Raw genomic sequence first — 23,759 nt, forward strand, 5'->3', positions numbered from 1 at the left:
CTATGCTGGTTTCCCAACTGTCATACTGGAGTCTGTGAATTCCCCCTGGTTCAGGTCAGCAGTTTTTGTGGGTTTCTCAAGCCTGGTCTTGACCCCTTTGCTCATCACTCCTCCCTCTCAGTCACTGTATTCCAGGAGTTCTGCTCAGAGTTTACCTGTGGGTGTCTGTTTCTGCTTCCATCAGTTACTAGATGAAGGCTCTAGGATGGCATATAGGTAGTCATCAGTTTCATTATTGGGGAAGGGCATTAAAGGTAACCTCTCCATTATTGCTTAGATTGTTAGTTGAGGGCATCCTTGTAGTTCTCCAACATTTCATCCTGCCAGATTTCTCTTTAAACATATAATGGCTCCCTCTTTTATGACATCTCTTTTCTTGCTCTCCTTTATTCTTTCCCTAACTCAGCCTTCCTGCTCCATCATGCCCACATCTCCCCTCTTCTTCCTAATTCCCTCTTCCCTCCTCCCATGCTCCCAATTTGCTTGGGAGATCTTGTCCCTTTCCCTTTCTCCAGGGTACCCTGTATATCTCTCTTAGGGTCTTCCTTGTTTCCTAGCTTTTCTGGCTGTATGGATCGTAGGCTGGTGATCCTTTGCTCTATGTCTAAAATCCGTATATGAGTGAATACATACCATATTTGTCTTTTTGTGACTGGGTTACCTCACTCAGGATGAAGGGCATTTAAGTTATATCTAGGTTCTGGCTATTACAAATAATGCTGCTATGAACATAGTTGAACAGATATCCTTGTTGTAAAAAATGTGCTTCTTTTGGGTATATGCCTAAGAGTGGAATTACTGGTTCTTGTGGTAGACTGATCCCCATTTTCCTGAGGAACCGCCATACTGATTTCCAAAGTGGCTGTGGGTGTTTGCACTCTCACCAGCAGTAGAAGAATGTATCCCTTTCTCCACATCCTATCCAGCATAAACTGTCTTTGGTGTTTTTGATTTTAGGTATTCTGAAAGGAGTAAAATGGTATTTCAGATTTGTTTTGATTTGCATTTCCCTGATGGCTAAGGATGTTGAGTACAATCTTAAGTGTCTTTCAGACATTTTAGATTCATTTTATTGAGAATTCCCTTTTTGGTTCTGTACCATACTTTTTAATTGGATTATTTGGTGTTTTGGTAACTAGCTTCTTGATTTCTTTGTATATTTTGGAAATCAGCTCTTTGTCAGATGTGGGCTTGGAGAATACCTTTTCACATTCTGTGGGTTTCCCTTTTGTCTTGTTGACTGTGTCCTTTGCCTTACAGAAGCATTTCAATTTCAGGAGGTCCCATTTATTAATTAGTCCATTAGATCAACCACGGGAAAGATTGTATCACATGCCTACTGTTCTTGGTCTATTCCAACAGAGGCAGTATTGCTTCAAATAATTCATAAACCTTGAAACATATTTCATAACTTAAAAAACATCATCAGGGCTGTTTTTATCAAGATGCTACCCTTAGATGTTGTTATTGGAAACATTCATATTTTCTACCACTACAGTGAATATTTGTTGACATTGGTGGTTCCAACCTCTGCATTTTGACCATTCTGAGGCAGAAATTCAGAGCCTTCCAGATATATATCTTAAAGTAACCTTTATGGATCTAATAAACACTAATACCATCTGTGCTTTTCTGTAGCCCAGGGAAATTCCATCTAGAGTTACAGGACATTTTTGAATAGAGATAGGAATATCTACAGTTCCCTTGGAGTCCATAACATTTTATTTTCTACATATTATGTGTGTTGCAACTACTCCTTGCTTTTATGTGCTATTATAACCACAATTTAAAAACCATTTGTTTTATATATGAACACTTAGGTCAAGCTCTCCAGTAGTCATTTTAGATTATGTTGATTTTATTATATGATACAATCATTTCCTATAAAGTACTGTAGTGACAACCTGACAGTGGTAATTGGCTATAGAAGACAAAAAGATAAAAAGTGTTTTGTGAATGAAGCCAATTATTGTTTTTTGGTTGACATAATTAGTAATAAGGTGTTGACAGGCTCATCAACTCTGAACTTTTATTCAATCAAGTGCCTGGGAGGTTTCTCATATTACTCTTTTTCTTAGTGATCTTACAGCTGTTTTCCTTCAGTAATAATGTTTTACTTTACTGGTAACAGCACAGACTAGATGCAATAAGTGTTAGTCAATGAAATTAATATGATACATAAACGTTCCAGTGATATCCCAGGCAAATCCTGCATTTCATATTACAATGTTTGTCACGAAAGTCTCTGGCTGCCTCGCCAGCTGACTTAGATATCTTTGCTTACTGTATTCCTCAGTTCTTCCTGTTCTGCCAACAATCCAGGTTTGTACTGGCCTTTGAACTTTACTCTACTCTGAATATAGCACTTATAGCTCCATGTGGGACTTTCCACAGTTATTCCACAGTAAAACTGTCACTTTCTTGAAGAGTCCTTTCCAGATAGCCTCCTGAAAATATCTTTCATTGTTGGAATGCAAAAGCAATCTTGGAATAGCTCAAAGAAATTGATGGAATGCATCTCCTTCCCACTTTATGTTCCCAATTGTCACATTGGTAGATCAAAATCTATCATGCTGTGAATATTTGAAGGAAAGGAAGTGGCAAACCTTATATAAAGAAGGGGTTTGTTTGGAGGAGCTGGTTTTTAAAGAGTGATGGGAATGGTAGTGACTATAAACTATTCATATGTATCACTGTCTATTTACTTGCTGCTACTTGTAAAGCCTTTACTTTCTATTGATATAAAGTCTGTATAGAATTACTTAGAGACTAGAGAAATGATTTAGTTACAAGTGGCCCTCACAATGCCTGAATGAGAGAATCTACTCTCAGAAACTGTCCTCGGATTCCCACCTGTGAGACAACACACACACACACACACACACACACACACACACACACACACACATACACACACACACACACACACACATATAAGTAAATATAATTTAAAACTTTCAAAAAAGAATTCTAGTTTGACTCACTTTTTCATTAGAAGTGACAGTCTCAGCATTTTACCATCTGTCAGTGGTAGCCTTCCTATTCTTCTGTGAATGATATCTTCAAGCAATGTGTGTGCTATTATTACTTTATTTCAATTAAAGTCAAATACTTTTTTCAAGATAACTAGTTAGATCTGCTTTATCTAGCATATGAATTTCACCCAGAAGAGAGAACTTTTAAATCCCTAAATCATCCAAGAAATCTCTTCAATTCTTTCATGTCAAGGTTAATAATTAAATGTTTAATACCTCTTTAAGCTATTAAGCTAGCAATAAAAATGCAATATTTTAACCCAATTTACTCGATTAAAGAACAATCCCAGATGTTATTTAACATGAAGAATTGCACTGGTCTGCATTTCATTAACATCTGAGTGGTATAAAGAGAATTTCAGATATGCAAGAGGCCCATTTGACCCTTTTCAATAACCAAGTATTATCTCCATTTTCCTTGGTGCACATCTCTCAGTGTTTTGCACCATGTGTATCTAACATTGTCCGTACCATTTATTAAAACCCCTACAACAAAACAAAAACAAAAAACAAAACAAAACTGTACACTGGCAGGTGTTACCAACCAATTATCAACTTAAATTCAAATGAAGGTTTTACTCACCATACCTGACATTTTTCCATACTGCTTGCTATATTTATGTGTTTTCATGAATTGAACATTACTTTGCATTAGAAGTAAATGACACATATAAAATTTATTTAGCATGTGATTCTCAGTTCCGAGGGGATATGCTTAAATTAAGAAGAAACACATTTGAGCAAGGTCATGTAAACCTTTAATATTAGCAACTGGGAGGCAGATGTAGGCAGATTTCTATGATTTCTCAGCTAGCCTCATCTATATCTTGACCATGTTCTCACCAAAAACATTGGAAAAACTGATTTTGTGACTAGAAAGATTACTCAATGGTTAAATGCATATAATGCTCTAAAGAGGACCCTGTTTCAGTTCTTTGCACAAATGTCAAAAGGCTTACAACTACTTCTTGGCAACTGATCCTTGTGGCCTTCCCAGGCTCCTGAACTCATGTGTACATACTCATATGCACACACATAAGCACACAATTAAAACCACCCAAATAAACTTAAAAAAATAAAACATGCTGGTATTTCCAATACATCTGTTCACTTTTTCTAAAACAATGAACACAGTCAGTAATACAGCAAAGAACATTTAAGGATATTGCTAACACATTCTAGGGTATCATATCTCATTTGAAGAAAATTGAAAAATATAGCCATTTGTGAATGTTAAGATTTAAAGATAAACAAACATTAAGTATCCTAAACTGATGTTCCCATCTCATTATTGACTGATATACTTGTATGTTAACCACCTCTGAAAGATGAGTAAAATAAAAGCTGTTTTGCAGCCTGACCCTCTTTCTAAGTTTTGGTACCACTCTTAAAGTCTGCCTGGATTCTGAGGCCCAGTTAAACCAAAACCTGGCTTAGCTGAACAAATAAGATCACAATAAAAATGCCTCTCAGTTTTATTGCTGAGTTTCCAATGAAGTTGTTTGCTCTTTAGTTTTAGGTACACGGTTGCTAAAATCTAGCTCTACCTCATGCCCTGGGAGCAGTAAATTTTGCTAGGAAATCATTGCTTTTTATGGCAGGTCAACCACAGCACAAACTTGCAAATATTTATAGAGCTTTTACCTAGTACTACTCTCTGGTGAACGCTGTGGAGAACTCAAATAAGAATAAGGCTTTTATCAATAGAAGGAATTGGTGATCAGGAAGGTTGAAATTTACCTTGCTGATAAAGAAAGGAAGATTTGGAAGATAAATGATAAATCGAATTGAACAAACCCGTAAGAAGGAATGACATGGGAGGACTTATGATGGAAAAATCTAAGGCTGGTAGTCCTGGGATCTATAAGAAAGCAGGCTGAGCAAGCCATGAAGGTAAAGGCAGTAGGCAACATTTCTCCACAGCCTCTTCACCAACTCCTGCCTCCTGGTTCCTGTCCTGTTTGAATTCCTACCCTGGCCTTCTTAGGTGATTGACTGCAATGTGGAAGTTGAAGGTGAATAGACCCTTTCCTCTCCACTTTGTTGTTATCATGGTGTTTCATCACATTAATAGAAACTCCACTTAGGACCAAAACTTCTGCCTGCCTGTGGATCAGAATACAAGAACTTCAGCTGCTTTTCTAGTGCCATGCCTGATTGCCTGATAACATACTCCCTGCCATAATGATTAAAAAAAAAAAAAGAAAAAGAAACAAACAAAAAAACAAACAACTAATCCTCTGAAAATATAAGCAAGCCCTCAACTAAGTACTATCTTTTAAAAGGCTTGCCTTGACCACAATGTCACAGCATTAAAACAGTAGATAAGACAGAAATTGGTATCAGGATAATGGGGCATTGCTGTGGCATACCTTACTATGTTATTTGTTTTGGGGAGGATGGTAGAAGAGCTCTGGAACTTTGGGTTAAAAAACATCCATTGAATATTCAAAGCTTGGCAAGCTTTTTGTGGAAACCTGGAGCATAAGAATGTTGAGAAGCATGCAGACGAAAACCAAGCTTTCAGAGTTCTGGAAAGAAGTTTGAGAATAATTTAAAGACTATCAGGGCCATTGTTTTTTGAGCTGAGGATCTGTTCTTCTGATTAGTTGGGGCTGAAGAAACAGCTGTGATTATCAAGAGACCAGAGCCACTGAAAGGAAACCTTTGCTTTACTGAAAATTGATGCTGGTCATCTGGGACTGAGAAATGAGCAGTGATTAAGAAACCAGAATCATTGAGGTAAAATTTTGGGAATTGTCCTCAGAATCATCACACACAAGCTGTTGCCCAGAGATGAATAAGTCTGCACCTAACACTATTAGCCAAACTTGGGTAGTGTAAGAGTCGCCCAGGTGGTATATATTTTGAAGGTATGAAGGGATCATGGAAAGGAGCTGAGGCTTGGCATTGTGAGAGTTCAGAAAAGATCATTGGTGAACATGCACCCTGGTAGCAGTAGGAAGCTCAGGATTGAGGTGGTCATGCAGAGAGTTTGAGTTTGAGGCTTGTCATGATAGAGTCCAAGAGATGCTATTGGTTAAAGTTCAGCCCATTTGCAGCAGACACCTCAGCATTATGGAGATGGTAGGACCAAGGGATGAACAACAAAACCAGCGGCAACAGTGGAATAGAGCCCTCAGAGATTAGCTGATAAACTGTGTGTGCTGCAGAACGTGGAACCGGAGAAATGATCCAATCTAGTTATGGCGGCCCAGAAGGCTGTGAATAAGTCCCAGATATTAGACATTGAATTATTTACATTGTTGGGATTGGATTTTATTTTGTTTTAGTTGTGCCTGTACCCTGTTTATTTCCCTCTGAAAATAAACTGCTTTACTTATTTCTAATTTTACAGAAACCCACAGTTGGTAGACTTTAAAAAAATTTAAAACAGAGAACTTGGAGTTTACAGAGACTCTGGATTTTAAGAGACTGGATATTTTTAGGGAGAAACCTTTTTTTTTTTAAAGAGTTTGAATTATCAAGGATCTGGTTTTTCTTTCCAGTAAAGTGTTTTATATTGTCATGTGTTTATGCATATGTGATCCTGAGGAAGAACAAGAAAGGAAAGTTGAGTGATATGTTTTTTTTGTCAAGTTAGCAAGGGGTTAGTTGTTTTGCTAGTTTAATGACAAATTGAAGAAAGCTAGGGACATCAGAGAGGAAGGAGTTTCAGTTGAGAAATTACTTCTATCAAATTGGCGTGAAGGCAAGCCTATAAGACATTTTCTTAATCAGTGATTGATATGGAAAGGACAAGTCCATTGTGGTTGGGGCTAACCTTGAGCTGTTTGTCCTGGATTGTATAAAAAAGCTGACTAAGTGAGTCATGGAAGGCAAGTCTGTAAGCAGAATTGTCTATAGCCTCTACATCAATTTTTGCTACCAGGTGCCTGCATTCTCTGAGATCATGATTTGACTTTCTTCAATGATAGAAGTTAAGCGAATAAACCTTTTTTCCCCAATTGCTTTGACCATAGTGTTTCATCACAGCAATAGAAACCCTAACCAGGACAAATGCAGAATGTTCTAATAGAACTTAATTTGGAAAAACATGTGATGCTCACGACTTGATCATAGGTGATAACCTGCAAATATCTGAATACATTTAATAAAATTGGCTGAAAATACATACAAATGCATAATTGCTGTGTTATAAAACTATATAACATGTTGTATAAACATAATACACATATATACATATGTGTATATTTGGAAAGAATAAATTATGCTTGTGAACAAATGATTGCTCTTAGAGTATTGGTAAAGTTGAAGGCATGAAGAGAGTGTCATATTCTGTCTCATGTGTAGTTTTCTTATGTTGTGGACTGAAGTATTACCTGTCTCATTATTACACCGAATCCTAATACTTCCTAATTCCCAAATGATACTTGATGACAAAGCCTCTGAGAAGTAATTAGGTCATGAGGCTTGAGCCCTCCTTAGTGGGATTAGTGTTCTTAAATGAAGACAAAAAAGAGTTCACCTCCTATTTCCTCCTGCAAACCCCATGATGCTATAGCTCCAGTCATAAGCTTTAACTTCTGGAGCTTTGGAAAATAGTATTTAAGCTATCCAGATGCTGTTCCTTTTTGCAGCCCAAGTACAGTAGGATCATTTTCACTGCTTGTTTTTCTGATCCTGACCCAATTTTTTGCTTCATAAAAGGCCTTCAATCTCCAGATTTTACTTTATGTCCAGCTAGCCACATTTTCTGTGCAGACATAGTAGACTATTGGCTGTCCTCAACTTCTCTCTCCACTATATTCAAATTTGATGATGGAAGCTGAGTTTCTACATCTACTATAGTTTGTTGTACACTCTGGGTATGTTATTCAAACTATATAAGCACATAATATAGAACCATTTGGTGTTTTGTTTTAATGTATGGCCATCCTGTTATTGCCAGGTGTTTTTCGAAATACTTTCCTTTACTCTAAAGGTACATAAATTCTATAAACTTTATTTTCTTTATACAAGAAAGCAAAGCCCTCCCTGTTCTAGATAAAGGAACTCCAAATTAACTCAGGTGTCCCTACTTTGTAATACAAAAAATAAAAATAAAAAATAAATCTTACCTCTGCCTCAGGCTGTCTCCACGAGCTCTCTCTAAGCCTCAGACTGTAACCTCTCCTCATCATGGCTGGAGAATGAATGCCTCCAACTGAATATTTTTTTTTCCATTGGAGCTTAGAGAACAGGTTTATTGACAACAATCTCATAAATGCCCTCCTAAGGAAAATCTGTTTCTAAACCTAAAATATTTAAAACCCACTCTCACTAGCAATCTGTCAACAAAATAGAGTAACAGGTCACTACATATAAATGTCATATCCAAAATTTGCTTCATTTTAACATTTTGCCAATTTAAAAATTACATTTAATTTTCACCCTTCTTGGATGCTGTAAATCAACATTCAATTTTATTAGGAAGATTCATAAATATACTGTCTAGCTGCTGTTAACCTGAAGGTCATCAGTCAGTAGTATATTACTCTATGAACAGAGCCAAATATCTTGTATTGTTAGTCATAGTAATTTAGTCAAAATGCAAACTTTGTGGTTTCCCTCCAATCCCCCAAAACTTATGATACAGTGTGAGAAACTGTATCACCTACTATAAGTTCATCTGTGTACCTCAGGTGTCTGAAACTAAAAAAGGGATTCTTTTGTATTTTGATAAAAATGTACTCGAATATTTCATAACATTAATATTTATTGCTTTATATGAATACTGTATTGAAAGCCCAAGCATTCAGTTTACACACAAAATTATACAATTATACCGCTTCACAAAGGCAGTGAACACATTACAGTCTACAAAATCTACTTTACAGAAATTTTAAAACTCTAAATATCAAAAGGTACAGTTGAAGAAACAGATATAAATTTGGCAGCCAGTAATTTTGACAGGGAAGTTGCAGCTTGCATGACTTTAAATATGTGAATTTGAGAATATTTAGAGTAGTAACCATTGTGCTTTGTGTTGATCTGAAAAATGTAACACTGGCTGTCTAAGAAGCATGTTCAAAAATATTGATTCACTTCAAAATGTTGTAGAAATCATGGTGGTCTGTGTCCCCTAAAGCTTTAGTCATTTTAGCTCAGGTACATTACTGAAGCAATTACTAATTCTTCCATGTTTCACACCAATGCCATGTGCATAGAGCATAATTCAGAAAGAAAGGTGGAATGTTCACAATGTTCAGAAAAGCAAGTGAAACGTTGTTAGGGGACCTGTGGGCTCTTCTGAGATGGTTTCCTGTCAGCCTCCTAAGCACTCCTTCTACCAACAGTGAGCTAATGCTCCTACTCAACTCCCCGGGTAAATAAAGCATGTTTTCTCATAAATAATGAAGTCTTTTTTTTTTCCTCAGGCACCTTAGAAGTATACAAAAGAATTTTAGTTTGCACAGATCTCTTGGAATGTGTTTGACCTGGTATTTGAATAGACTTAAAAAGATTTCCAGGTTTTTCTTTCCAGGGCCAGATTTTATTTCAGTTACTCAGAAGAGAAACTAAGTGTCTTCTGAAGGATGTGAACTCAGTCATTACCAATAAAAAAGTATCCACTGTAGTCATCTCTTATAGAAACAGAAAAATATAACATCCCCCTTAGAATAATCTATATATGTATATATGACTTAAAGTTCCATTGTACAGTTGAACAATAAAATCTGAAACCACATGAAATCCTATAATTCACATGTTAACATGTTCAAACTATGACTGAAAATATGGAAACCGTGAGACAAGACAAAAATCTTTCTTGTATATGTATAAACCAAATGTGATCATCTTTAAAAAGTTTTCAAAATTATTGTTTTCCAGTTTAAAAACTTTAATTCTAAAATTAAAAAACAAATCTATACACAAACCACTGATTTGAATACACCAGAAAAAACACAAACAAAAACCCAAACAAAACAAGAAAATCAGCAAAGAGCGGGACCCAGGAGCTGGTATTCACAGCTCTTCCACGCACAACTCTTTCAGGGTTTATTCTTAAGTTTCTTTATTTTACAGCCTGTTTGTCTTGTAAAACTAAAGGTCCACTTTATTACTTAAAAGCTGTATACAGTGTAACCCAGAATTGTATGTAAACCTCTACATGTTTCTAAGTAGTTAAGCCTTGTTCCTCCAACTGAATATTAAAGTCACTGCTACAGTGTTTGATACTCTCTAGTGCTGAGAATAAAGGCATGTGATCTGTTACTCTTTTAGACTGATTCATTCTCCTGTATCCCTGGATGGCCTTGAACTCAGAGAGATCTAGCTACCTCTTAATTCTGAGTCCTGGCATTAAAGGTGTCTACCACCATCTCCTAGCTTCTGGCTGTTGATATTGAAGGCTTGTGTCAGGCTTCTATGGCTTGTGACTGATTTTGCTCTCCAAATCCTCAGGCAAGCTTTAATAAATCATAAATACTATATCATCACACCACTGAGAATTTTCCTATGGTTCTATTAAAGGTACCATCATAACCTTAATTCTCAGAGAAACAACCTGATTTTTCCTATGATTGCAAGATTTACCTGATCCCATTTTTAACTTGAAGAAGACAATAATCACAACTGATTTTTGTTGTTGTTTTAAGACAAAGGTTGGTTGTAAGAAACAAGTTAAGTCCTGTGAATGTGTATCACTTGACATTGGTATGGACCTATCTTGGTCTCCAATGCCTCAGGCTTGTGACAGTGGCATATTTTCCTGAGGTGTGCTTTGTGTTCAGATTTTGATAGGGCTTGCAGAATATGTCCTCCTTAGTACCTCCCCTACCTTCTCATTTTCATGGTGTAAAGCCTAAAGGGACTAACTAGTCCCATTGACATTAGCAAAACCACGCTCTTCAATCAGTTGCAAATAGTAACCATTCCTCATTGTTTATCTGAATGCAATAACACCACATCCTTGTTCATCTTGTCTTCCTATATTTGGTAGCCATACTGAGACACCAGGATATTATGGCTTCTCTATCTGAGGGTACACCCACCCCAGCTTTTCTGTATTCATGTGTCTGTATATTTGACCTTTTTCATTACATGCTGCCCCAGTTAGGTCAGTCCCTGGAGCCATGCAAGACTATACAACACATGGTAGTATAATTAATCTTAAGTTAACTCATTGTCTGGTGTCGTACCCCCCCCCCAGTCTATAAAGAAGATGCAAGAATTGCTTTTTTTAAAGCCTGGAGACCTGTGTTATCACACCATTCTTTGATAATCCCTGAAGGATTTTGTTTGTTTTTGTTTTTGTTTTTTTGCTTTTTTTTTTTTTTTTGGTTGAACTTGAAGCTGCTGCTTTGTGTTATCAGAGGCTAGTTGCAGGCCCACTTCTGTTTCATGTCTTAATATTGACTCCCAGATGTTTATTGGACTTCTTTATAGACAAAGCTCTGTCCATAAATTGGTGTTTAATTGTCTATAAGATTTTTGAAGAGTGAGTAATTTGAAGCCAAAAGTAAACACATTGATTTTCACCTCAGAAAACAATTATAGGGTTGGCTTGATTTTTTGATAGATTGTTTCTTATATGTATGGTAATGAAGGGAAGGGATGCAAATGAAAATGTAATTATTGCTACTTCATGCAGAATTGTGTCCTTTTTTTTCTTTTGTCTGTTGTGTCAACCAGTACTCTCACCTAGGAAAATCCATTGAGGAAATAGAAGTTGTTTGTGGGAAATGAATGACAGTGGCAATTTCATTTATAAATATTTATTGACTGAGTTAGTTCTTTGCTTGTTAGTTGCAAACTCATTGTGCAATCCAGGTTGGCCTTGAGATTACCATATAGCCCGGATGGTCTTGAACTCAAGGCAATCATGTCTCATCCTTTAGAATGCTAGGATGACAGGGGTGAGCTACCACTCCTGTTTATTGCAGCAACATCTCTCCTCACTTTCTTTATCACTAAAGTTTATTTTTCTCTTATTAAATCAGGGCTTGCCATGGAACTGCTTCACCAACAAAATAAATAGGAACTGATACTATCTATGTCCAGACTTAAAAGGAGTATGGCTTAACTCCCAACTTTCTTGGGATATGCCCAGGGCTTGGAAGTTTAGGAAGCTACTCTGCAGTAATCACTGATATCCTAAAGTTATCATTTCCTTAGGATCTCAAGTTTTGGCCTCTACATCACTAAAACACCCTACACTTTGAGTAAATGGGTTCTTCATACAAAAGTTATTTTAATATGGGCTCATTTTTATTTAATCTTGTAGCAAATGTACATTGAGTGAAGTTAAAGATATAAAGGTATAATATAGTACTTTTACTCAAGGAATTGTCATTGTAATCTGGAAAACAGAGAAGCAAATATGTGAAGTAATAAAATATTCTAGGTAATACAGCCCAAAAATATTTGGATCCAAATTGAGATAGTAGGATACTAAGACACAAGTTGAAGGGCCTGGATCTCTTCATCTACTCTTTCAGTCTTGGTTACCAAATTCAGACAGTAAGGCTTGGCACTAATCATTTTTATAGAATATATTGTCTTCTTAGTTTTAAGAAAACATTTCAATATATTCAAAAATTAAAGTACTGGTCTGCTATTATCGTCTTGCCTGTCAAGTTGCCAAGATTATAGATACATGCAGTTTTATCCAAATTTACATATAATTGCTGTTACATATTTTATGTTATCAACCAAAAAGATCAATGCATACACACACACACACACACACACACACACACACACACACACACACACGAATGTACACTCTGAATTATTTTCAATTTTATTTTATGAGTAATGAGGTCAGAAGAGGACATTGGATCCCCAGAAACTATAGTTATAGATGGCTATAAATTACCAGATGTACGCTGGGCATCTAATTCAAGTGCTCCTAATTGCTCAGCCATTTTTCCAGCTCCAGAAATTGTTTTTAATATTATATTGTCTGTGTATGTGTGCTTTCACACACACACATGCATATGTAAGGGTGCCCATGGAGACCACAAGAGAGTGTCGCACACACTATGCAGCTAGAGTCACAGTTAATTGTGTGATATGCACCCAATGTGTGTACTGAGAACCAATCTTGGTCCTTTAAAAGAGCGGCAAGGATGTTGTACCTGATCTGTCTCTCCAACCTACTACATACCAGCAATTATGCAAATGATATCTTATGTTGTTCCTGTGAGGAACTTATGAAAGCTTAATTCTAACAAATGCTTTCCTTTCAGATTAATGTTTTAAGGTTGTATGAAACTTTGTTCAGTCAATCAAGCTTTTAGAGGAAAGAGGAAAGGTAGACTACAAAATAGGGTATTTCATCAAGCCTCATCCAGTTGACAATAGTTTTCTATATGATCACACGGGAAAGCATAACTATTTATGATTCATCACTGACAATTTACTACAAACATTCAAATATATTAACATTGTTCTCTGACAAAATCTTGTTTTATTTTCTGCATTGATGACAATCCATGCTGAAGGAGCTGGTCTCATTAAGACAATTCTTACATTAACAAATAAAAGCTACTAATAAATGTCTCAATAGTGTGTCTTGACAATGCTTTCTGAATGAAATATTTGTAATTTCTACTTAATTGTTTTGTGAACAGGAGAGTGTTGGGAATGTAACTTTTATAACAATTGCACATAACTTTAACCCTTTAGTTGTCATAGTTTTAGTTCAAACTTACTAGCTTTTTATCATAGTTAATACATATCAAATTTGTTCATCTAGAGCTTTCAAAAATAATGTCTGAACTAGAATGGAACATAATATCTTATGTCTTACTCCTTATGTCTTCTACAGAATTGAGTTCCAAATTTAATATCTCTAGCTGCACGATTGGTATATTTGAAACAAGAAATGCTCGTCATAGGTTAATAGGTTTTAGGGTTGGTCCCATGTTTGATACTATTGGAAGTCAGAATATTTAGGTAGAATGCAGAGAAGATCTATAGGATTTTCATGCTACATCTTGAAAAAATAGAGAATTCTAGGGTCTTTCCACTTCCACAACTTCATCATGAGGTGAGTGGCTTTGCACCAACTCACATCCCCCCAGCATATGAGGTCTAAAAACTGTGATCTCATAGATAACATTTATCTTTTATAAATTGATTACCTCAGATATTTTACAGTGATAATAATTTACTAATAATATGACCTCATTCCAGTCTGTGTAGGTTTCCCATGGGCCTTATGAGGATCACGGGATTTTATTATGTGATTTTGCCATTAAGAATTACTTGTTTTTTAGAGAATGTCATTCTTTAAATCATTGCTAATTAAAATATGTAAAGCACATAACCGTGTGATTACATGAAGTAGATGTTGTTAGTACAGCTTTAATTTTAATGTTTAATATGGAGTCTTACAACAGTATACTCTCTAATAACATGAACTACATTATTTTTCTGTTGACCACCAAGGATCAGATATTTAATTCACTTGTGCTACTGAGCACACTAATTCCCATAATTTTACTATTGAATATATTCCTCATTAAGTATTGTGCAGTTGAGTTTAGTGTCATAGAAAGAAGAAATAATCAGAGTTAGATTGCAAAAATATTCTAGTGTTTTAGCAGTATTGGCTTTAGGTATTATACAAGCAGGCTAATAAAATAGATTTGAGAGTTGACTGTGGATAAGGAAGTTACACACATTTATCACAGAGCTTGTCAAAAGATTGTATGCTCTAATATGTGTCCTTCCTCTGCTAAAATTATCAATAAGCTAATGAACTTGAGTAGAACAGATGCATGCTTTATGCATTGCTGTATATACAGTACCTCACATAACATTTGATTTGTAGTTGGTAAACAATGTATAAGTTGATATATTTAAAATCTGTGAGATTTGGTTTCTTCTGATATCTGGAGAAGAATTTGTGCTCAAATGTGCAAATGGTGTCTAACATAGGAAGACAGATCTACTTAACTGTTCAGTATTTCACCATATTTAATGTCTTTTACTGCTTTCTTCACAGGATATGCTTAAAAGACACTTGCCTATCTCTTATCAGACTTTATAGTAGAAGAGTCATTACATTTGTATATATTGACCTCCAAATGCCCTCCAATTTCAGTCATCTCTTCCTAAACACTCTTCCTCCATGCCTCCCATCTCATCTTATCCCCCTTGCTTACTCCTATCTCTGGTTTTGTTGTTTAAAGGCCAATTCAAGTACATCAAAAAATCTCTACTATGGCCATTATTGAAAATAGGTGTGTAGAAAATATTGTTCCGTATTTTAATGTTTTATTATTAGCATGTATTTATTTTACCATTATTGATCAATATGAATAGAATTTTAAATGCTGTACCTTTTAACATAGTGTACTAGTTAATTACTCTAGGATCTCATGATAGAGAAAATTCTGTCTTTATTTCCACAATGAGGTAAACAAATGAGTTTGCAAAACAATATAGACTTTTTCAAATGGTAGAATCAGTTTCATTTTGACTACAAATCACAGTCATATAGTAGAAACTAGATATACAAAAATCAACATTTCTCTCTACACTTCATTATTTTGCTAGAAGCTATCAGTCTTCTGTGTTAAAAAATTAATTTTATGATCAGAATAGTATAAACTAATGCACATAGCATTTATAATCATACATAGTAAATAAATAAATTAATGTTACTATATTCCAATGCATACACACTTCATCATGCATTTGTGCTGTGTGAATTTATTCCCAAAGTGATGGATGAGTTAAAAAAAGACAGACATTAGGGAGTGGAATATTAATATCTGAGATCTTAAATGATTTTCTTCCTACTCTGACAGTATTGGATGGGCTCAAACTAATGTTAGCATCAGAATCCTTGAAAGATAATTCATCCTGCAGAAAAAGGGAATCAATATGAACATCAATATCTTCTTTCTTAGAACTTTAATTCATTTCTATATACAATTTGTATAGTCCCAATCAACTATTAAATTTCGTTTATGGTATCACCTATAGCTTTTCTTGTTAGATTTATCTTGTATACCTTCATTGGATCCAGTGGCCACACCTTTGTTCATTAAACAGTGTGTCTTACATTGAGGATTCTACGATATATCAGTGAACATAAAAGATGAAACTTCATAACAATATTATTTGGATGGTAAAACCTGCCATAAATAAAACAGATTCATTTTATACCATATGAGAAGGTTATAAATCATATATGAGAAAATAACTTGGCAAAGACAGATGAAAAGTTCAGGAGAAATAAAATAGATGTGGGTTTTAATTGAGTACTCCAATGAAGACTTATTTAAAAGGCAAAATGAAAAATACCTGGAAGAGTTGAACAAATGAGCCAGTTATATATCCAAGTAAAAGCTGTTCAAGTAGAGGGGAGAGCAAGGTGATAAACATACTGAAACCGCATCAGCTGGGGAGACAAGGCCAGGAAGAACAATCAGAGAGAAAGTAGATTGCGAGGAAACAGATGTCAATATTGTAGGAATGAACATTAGCACAATTTTGCACCCAAGGTTCAGACTTTAGTAACTGAAGTTCTGGTGGCCACTCTAGAGTCATAGGGTGCTTTAGGTTGGAATTTGTGCCCTGAAGATCCTTCAGTGGTTAAAGTGAAAAGTGACTTAATGTTTATGATGTGGGGCCTTGGTGAAGGCAGTCTAGATGTGGTGATATATTGTTAATGATTGAATAAAGCCACTGGAGATTAGTTTGCAAAGCCAGCCCCACTAGTTAGCTGTTGAAACTAGGCAGTGGTGGCACACACTTTAATACTAAGGCTCAGGAGATAGGCAGATGGGTCTCTCTGAATTCAAGACCTCTCTGACCTACAAAAGAGTGAAGAGTAACAGAACTCACACCTTTGATAATAGCACCTGGGGTCACACCCCTTTAATATCCATCACTAGGGAGGTGGAGACAAGAGTAATATGGCTGGGCAGAGAAAGGAATAAAAATGGAGGAGACAGAAATTCAGAGTCTTTTGCCTCTGACATGATTTTATCTAGGTAGAAGTAATAGCTACTGGCTTGGCTGCTTTGCTTCTCTTATCTTCAACTTGAAGCTTGAACCCCAATATCTGTCTCTGGGTCGTTTATTTATCATACTACATCTAGAGTTCTAGTTGGGTCTGTCTCACAATCAGGCTGCGCTACTGTCATGCTTCCTTTCTTTTTCCTGTCTCAAGTGGATATTGCTCAGTCACTGTTACTGCAATCATTTGATTTCTCACCACTGGCCTAAAACTAGAGAAACTGATTTTGGATGGCAGGGTTCAAAACAAATAACCATAATTCCCTTTATCTTTATAATTGTTTTGGGTGTTTTGAACTAACATAATACAAACTAATGCAGAGTTTTAAAAAGATATTTATAGTATGTAAACAAGAATGTAACTGTCTTTGAATCCATACAAATAATCTGAAAAATATACTGATTCCATTGTAGAACAGCGAGTCATTTGTATCATTATTTTGATGTTAGGAATAGTTTGTCAGTTTTTTTTCCCTAAATATTAATGCACATTTTGGGTTTTTTTCTTCAGTTATTTTCCAACTGGGAAATGAGTCTATACCTTGTTTTGAACTTGGCTGGGTTTTGAGCTGATAGGATAATAGGCATTTGCAACCACACTGGCCTGCCTTCACCAATCACTCTACAAAAGCCACCTGTCACTTAAGTATCCTGATTATTCCAGGTGTGTTATATAGGATATTCCCCATGAAAATTTCTCAAGCTTTTCAGTGTCCTGTATTTGTGAGATGACAGCTCAAACATTAAATCACTGAGTTAGATAGGCTTGGTGGTGAGTTAGGCCTTGCCTCCATTTCACTAAAATTTCCTGAGTATTCAGGTCAAATGAAACCAGCTGAGCCAAATTGACTACAGGAACTTGTCAGTAAGTGCACATCTTTACTGTGCTTGCTATGCAATACTAACTAACTGAAATTAGCTGTCTTTTGAACATTTGAATAATATGACATTTATCTGTGTTTTATTGATTTCTTTTGGACTTGGAAGAGGAAATACAGGAATTGGGAAAACAAAGCTGATGCTAGTAATTGCAGATATTGTGGGCTTGTGGTTGAATTGAAATAGTGAGAATCATAAAATAGGATAGGATTCTCACCATATGGACTATGTGGGTTATGAATCTGTAGACCTCAACTATTTAGGACAGATTAGATATGCAGACTGAATATCCCTAACACCAAAATCAGAAATCTGAAATATTAAAAAACCATGAATATTCAAGTACTGACCTGACACAAATAGAAAATTCCAAACCTGAACTTAGATCAGAGGGCACTCATAATACTGATGCAATAAATTATAACTGTTCTCTCTCTCTCTCTCTCTCTCTCTCTCTCTCTGTGTGTGTGTGTGTGTGTGTGTGTGTGTGTGTTGTGTGTGTGTAACATTGAAACACAAATAAATTCATGTTTAGGATTGTGGTTCCTTTCTAAGTTATCTTAATTTGTATATGCGAATATCCTAAAATGAAATTTGAAATTCCAGACATTTCTGGTCCCAAACACTTTTGGAAAGGGCTATTTACTATGTTGACAATAAAATATAGAATACAATTCACACTTTACCCAGAATGTTGGGCATCTGTCAAAATGAATGGAGTTATAATTTATTGAAATGAAGGAGGTTTACAAAAAGATACTGATTTAACTTTTCTTTTAATTCGGGACTTGGATTTTGAATTTGTTAAGCTTGTATGCTACTTTACATCCAAACACAGAACAAAAAGATAGACAAATGTATGAATAGCCCTCCTGTCTAGAATCCTATTTGGAGACCTAAGTGGATGCTGCTGAGAAATAAAAAAAATACTGAATCATGGAAGTTGATGAAAGCACAATGGGGAAATAAGCAGGCCAAAATATTAGAGCACATACATATGAAGAGGGTAGACAGATGTGAGTTCAGCAAATATGTATAAAAGAGCAGAGGGCTGGAGAGCTAAGACATGTAGGATTGATTTCCAAGGTGTCCATGTGCAAGCAGTGCTGATTCTTGAACCGAGACTCATTTGTTAGGACACTGAGAACCAGAAAACTGTGTAAAGGTAATGTCTAGATCTCTTCATTCATAAAAAAACAAACAAACAAAAAACAGTAGTATTTTGGATCTGCAATGTAGACAAGTGCAAGGAAAACTTGAAAAAATGCTCTTAAATACAGATTTATGAATTCAGGGTAGGTTGATATGAATTAGAGACATATGGGGAAAGATGGTTTTAGATGATAAATAAGATGAAAAATTGGAAGAGAAGTCTTTAGCCATGTTTTTGTTAAGTGTCAGAAGCTGTCTTCAACCAAAATGTTTTAAGTAAAGAAAGTTTTACAGGATTCCATGTCTTCACTAAATTATACTGTATTGACAGATGAAATGATTATTATCACTATGTTAATGATAGAAGGTTTAATTTTTCATATTTATTTGTGTTGTAATGCATACTTGTGTGTGTTGGGTGTGTGTGTGTGTGTGTGTGTGTGTGTGTGTGTGTGTGTGTGTGTTTATGCATACGTGCCCAGCCAGGACACAAATGCCAAAGTCACAGGAAAATTTTGTTGTTTTTCCTTTTCTACCTCAAGGGGCTTCAGGATCCAGGTCAGGTGATCAGGTTTAGTATCAAGTGTCTGCACCAGGTGAGTAGCATATTTTTGTCTCACATGTTATAAGTGGTTATAGATTTGATTATGCAAGCCAACAGGAAAAAAGTAGTCAAACCTTATATATGCCTTCCGGAGAAGCAAAGTCAAAATTCCTTTTCCTGATTTTACTTTGCTTTATTTTCACCTGTATTTATTTTCATTAAAATGCTGATGTCAAGTCTTGTTAGTTTATCCCCTTTACTATGTTGCTATTAAATACAATGTTAAGTCAAAAATAATACATGATAATATACAAGGTTTGAAAATAAAAACAAGCACTGACCTCTCAGTGACTGAATCTTTCATCAAGTGTTACTCTTTACAACAAATAGCTAATATACATCATGGTTAGATTCTAATCCCTTCCTCGTTATTCATCTAAAGACTTGTGGAATTAAGATCACCATTTCTTCTATGAATGAATAAAAGATGAATTTAAATTTTAAATTTGATACCAGTTTCTTTCTCATTATTAAGGATTAGTATTTGGCCAGACGCACACAATCGTCAAATTTTAACAAAATACAGATTAAGAAAATCAAGATAGTGTATTCTTGGATAATATGAAGTGGGATTCTAAGATGCTTCAGGAAGAACAGGACAGGTGCCATCTTCATCTTTGATGATATTACTGGAGTTCAGAAATAATACATGAGTTTAAAGGCAGCACACAGAATTGGCTTACAAAAGTTTCTTGGCATGTGGTGGTCAAGTAGCAATTAATCTTGAGGTAGAGAGTAAATATAATGCCCCATTTCAGCTGATCAGCCTGCCTTGACAAGATTGTGTACTATGATTAGTTGTTTACCTTGATGTCATATAACTGGTCTGCAGCTTGATCACATGCCCTAGCCAATGTATCATAACTACGTAGGAAAATGACCCAAATTCAAAGTATATTTTTTTTTACATCTTTGGATGTGTGCTTGTTTATATTTGTGAGTGTGGGCATGCTGGTCTGCTTGTGGATGTCAGAAGACACTTGAGTTGTTAGTGTTTAAAGTATAGTCTTTGGTGTTAGTAGTTACATACTCTATATTATCAATGTATCAGATGGGGTTAGCCACCCATGGTCAGTAATTCTCTGAATTTTGACAACTTTTTGCATTTCTGTAAAGAGCTCCATATGTTACAAAATAAACCACTTTTGTGGGTATGTGGAATGAAGCTCTCCTTATCTGTAGTATGAGGATGAATACCTAGAATGCAGCTAGAATTCATAGTGTAGCAGTGGTAGATTCTCCTCAGTCCTACGGCCTCAACAGTAACAAGTAAATGTCTCAGTGCATGGTACCAGGAATGAATTTAGTCCTATTGAGCAGCCCTTAAACTCAGATAGTCAGCTGTGTTTAGTACAAAACATGTAAGTTCCATTATTGCTCCTTTGAAGATATCTTGCAATGCTATTCATATTGTGCTTCTTGGTGTCACAATTGGGTAGTACTTTTGATCACTTTCCTTCCTGGAAGTTTACATTGCAACTTCCCATAGCTAGTTGTCAGGAAGTAGTCCTTCAGGTCAGTTCCAACTCCAATCTTTAAAATTATGAATCTGAAATAGGAAGTGTCTTCATCTATGATAAAGTATCCTCAAGTTCTTAAGGCAACTAATAGCTTACATTGCTTGTAAAGTTGCTTGGATTCCACAAGCCAATAACTTTAAATGAAGTTTTCATGCCTGATGCTGGGGTTTTGTTAAAAACTCTATGACTCTTACTGGCCCACTCTCTCTATTTATGGAATCCAGGAAAATTACTGGGCTTCCTTTCTGCATAGATTCCCATTGAGGACAGCACTGCCAAGACCCAAAGTAGTGGGCAAATTGATCATGAAACTCCAAAACTGAGATGAGATAAACATTTCTCTTTTTAAAGCTGATTTACTTCACTAGAGTTTTGCAATAATGTAAACCTATTCCAATTGTGTAGGAACATTATAATAATAAATATCTATAATTTCTCTTGCCAGTCTCTTGTATTATTTTCTACATTCACTTCTAATAACTAAATATACCTCAGCATATATGTTTGTTTTGTATATGCATACACATGTGTGTACATAAATCTGTATATACATATATATATAACTATTAGTATAATAAACTATGTACCATATGCAAGACAAAGAAATGGTCCTACTTAGTTTTTATTTATTCCTTCTTCAATACTCTTTCTTTTCAATGTAGAACACAATTTAAAATAACATTTCCTTTCTCTCTTAACATGCCTTGTGTGATGTTATTGGCAACAAATAACTCTAATTTGTGTGTGAAGGAGTTTTCCTATTTCCTTGCTTTTAAAGTACAATTTTAGAAATTCTAGACTGTGAATACCTTTTCTTCTTCTCTCAACACTTTAAAATCCTACCATCTTTTGGATGCTATGATTTCTGAGGAGAAGCATGTCTTTAATCATTGAGAGGTGATTTTTTTTTATTCTATAATATGAGGATACTTTTCTTTTCTGTTCTATTCTTTTCAATTTCATTGATTTTAGTTTTTCCTTTTTCTTGTTTAACTATGATATATAGAGGTATATGTCTTGTGTTTAGTAAAGATGTATTACATGCATGAACAAATATATTACATGCATGAACATATTCATGCAAAATAAATTCATAAACTAAAAATTGTATATACATATAGACACACATACACATATGCATATATACATACATGTACATATACACATCTCTGCACACATATATACATACATGTAAACACATATAAACATAATATATAATATACATGCATATATATGTGTGTGTGTGTGTGTGTGTGTGCATATGCGTGTGTGTGTGTGTGTGTGTAGGTGACATGGGGAATTGAAAAGGATTTAGATTTCTGCAGCTGGAGTTACAGGCTAATGGACATGGAATCTGAGAGTCTCATACTGACCCTCTGAAAGAGAAGTACTCCTCCACCCTGAACCAGCACTACAGCCCTGAGCTATAATTTTGTTGGCATTTTTTCCACATATTGTTTTCTCAGTGTCTTGGATGTGTGATTTTGCATCTGGTATTGTTGCAGTGGAGTTTTATCACTCATTCTTCTCTTTCCTGCTCTAGATTTTCATTACAGATATAATCAATCATCTATGGCTTTCCATTGGCAAGTTTGCTTCTTGTTAACTGCAACCTCCTCTGCCTTTAAACTTTTATTTTCATTTTAATTTTTCAGTTTTGGAAGTATCTATTCAGGTACATGTAAACTCAGGAATGATCCCAAATTTATCCACCCAGTCTGTTGCTGTACCTATTAAAAAAAGAAAAGGAAAAAAGGAAAAGGAAAACAAATCCTCTTTTCATTTGTGACTTTTATCTCTGGTGTTTCATTTGAAAATTTCTTCTAGACATTTTCACTTGCTTTTGATGCACAATAGTTATTGTTTGAAGTTTAATTTTTCCTTGAGATTTCATAGCATGATCATATATATTTGCTATTACTGCTAAGCTATGGTGGAGTCCCCTAACAAAGAATAGCAATATTTAGAAAGCATCCATGACCACCATTGTCCTTAGGTGTTTATCTTTCATTGCTAGGCTGCTGTTGGAGTAATGCTACCTGCTTCCTGAATTCACCGTGTCTTTTATTTACAGAGTTATGAATTTGTATAAGTAGAAAATGTTCATAATGATCATGACAGTTTACTTTCCTTTTACCTTCAAGAAGTACTATTCAGTCTTTCTTGATTCACTGAATTTAAAATTTCCTGTACCAACAAGTGGTGTTGTTAAGGATATATATATATTTGAGGGTTAATTTATTATGGAAATATTTAATGAAGAATGTAGGCTATTTTGTCATTGTGAAGAGATCATAAATTATATTTACTTTGTTCTTGGTATTATAGGCAGATATGAACCAATTACATACATTATAGTACATGTATTCATCAGTGACTGAATTCTTAAGCTACAGATGTCTGTCTTTAAGACACAAAATAAGATATTCTTATTTGTTACAGTTTGACAAATTCTGTGTTGATTCTTTGATTGCAATGCATGATCATTCATATCAACATATTTTAGTTTTATAGTTCATTTCTGGTGGTAAAGTAAACATCTATAAAATGGCATCTTTGTTGGAATTCAACAACACAAATTGAGAA

Source organism: Phodopus roborovskii, unplaced genomic scaffold, assembly GCF_943737965.1.
Source record: "Phodopus roborovskii unplaced genomic scaffold, PHOROB, whole genome shotgun sequence".
NCBI lineage: Eukaryota > Metazoa > Chordata > Mammalia > Rodentia > Cricetidae > Phodopus > Phodopus roborovskii.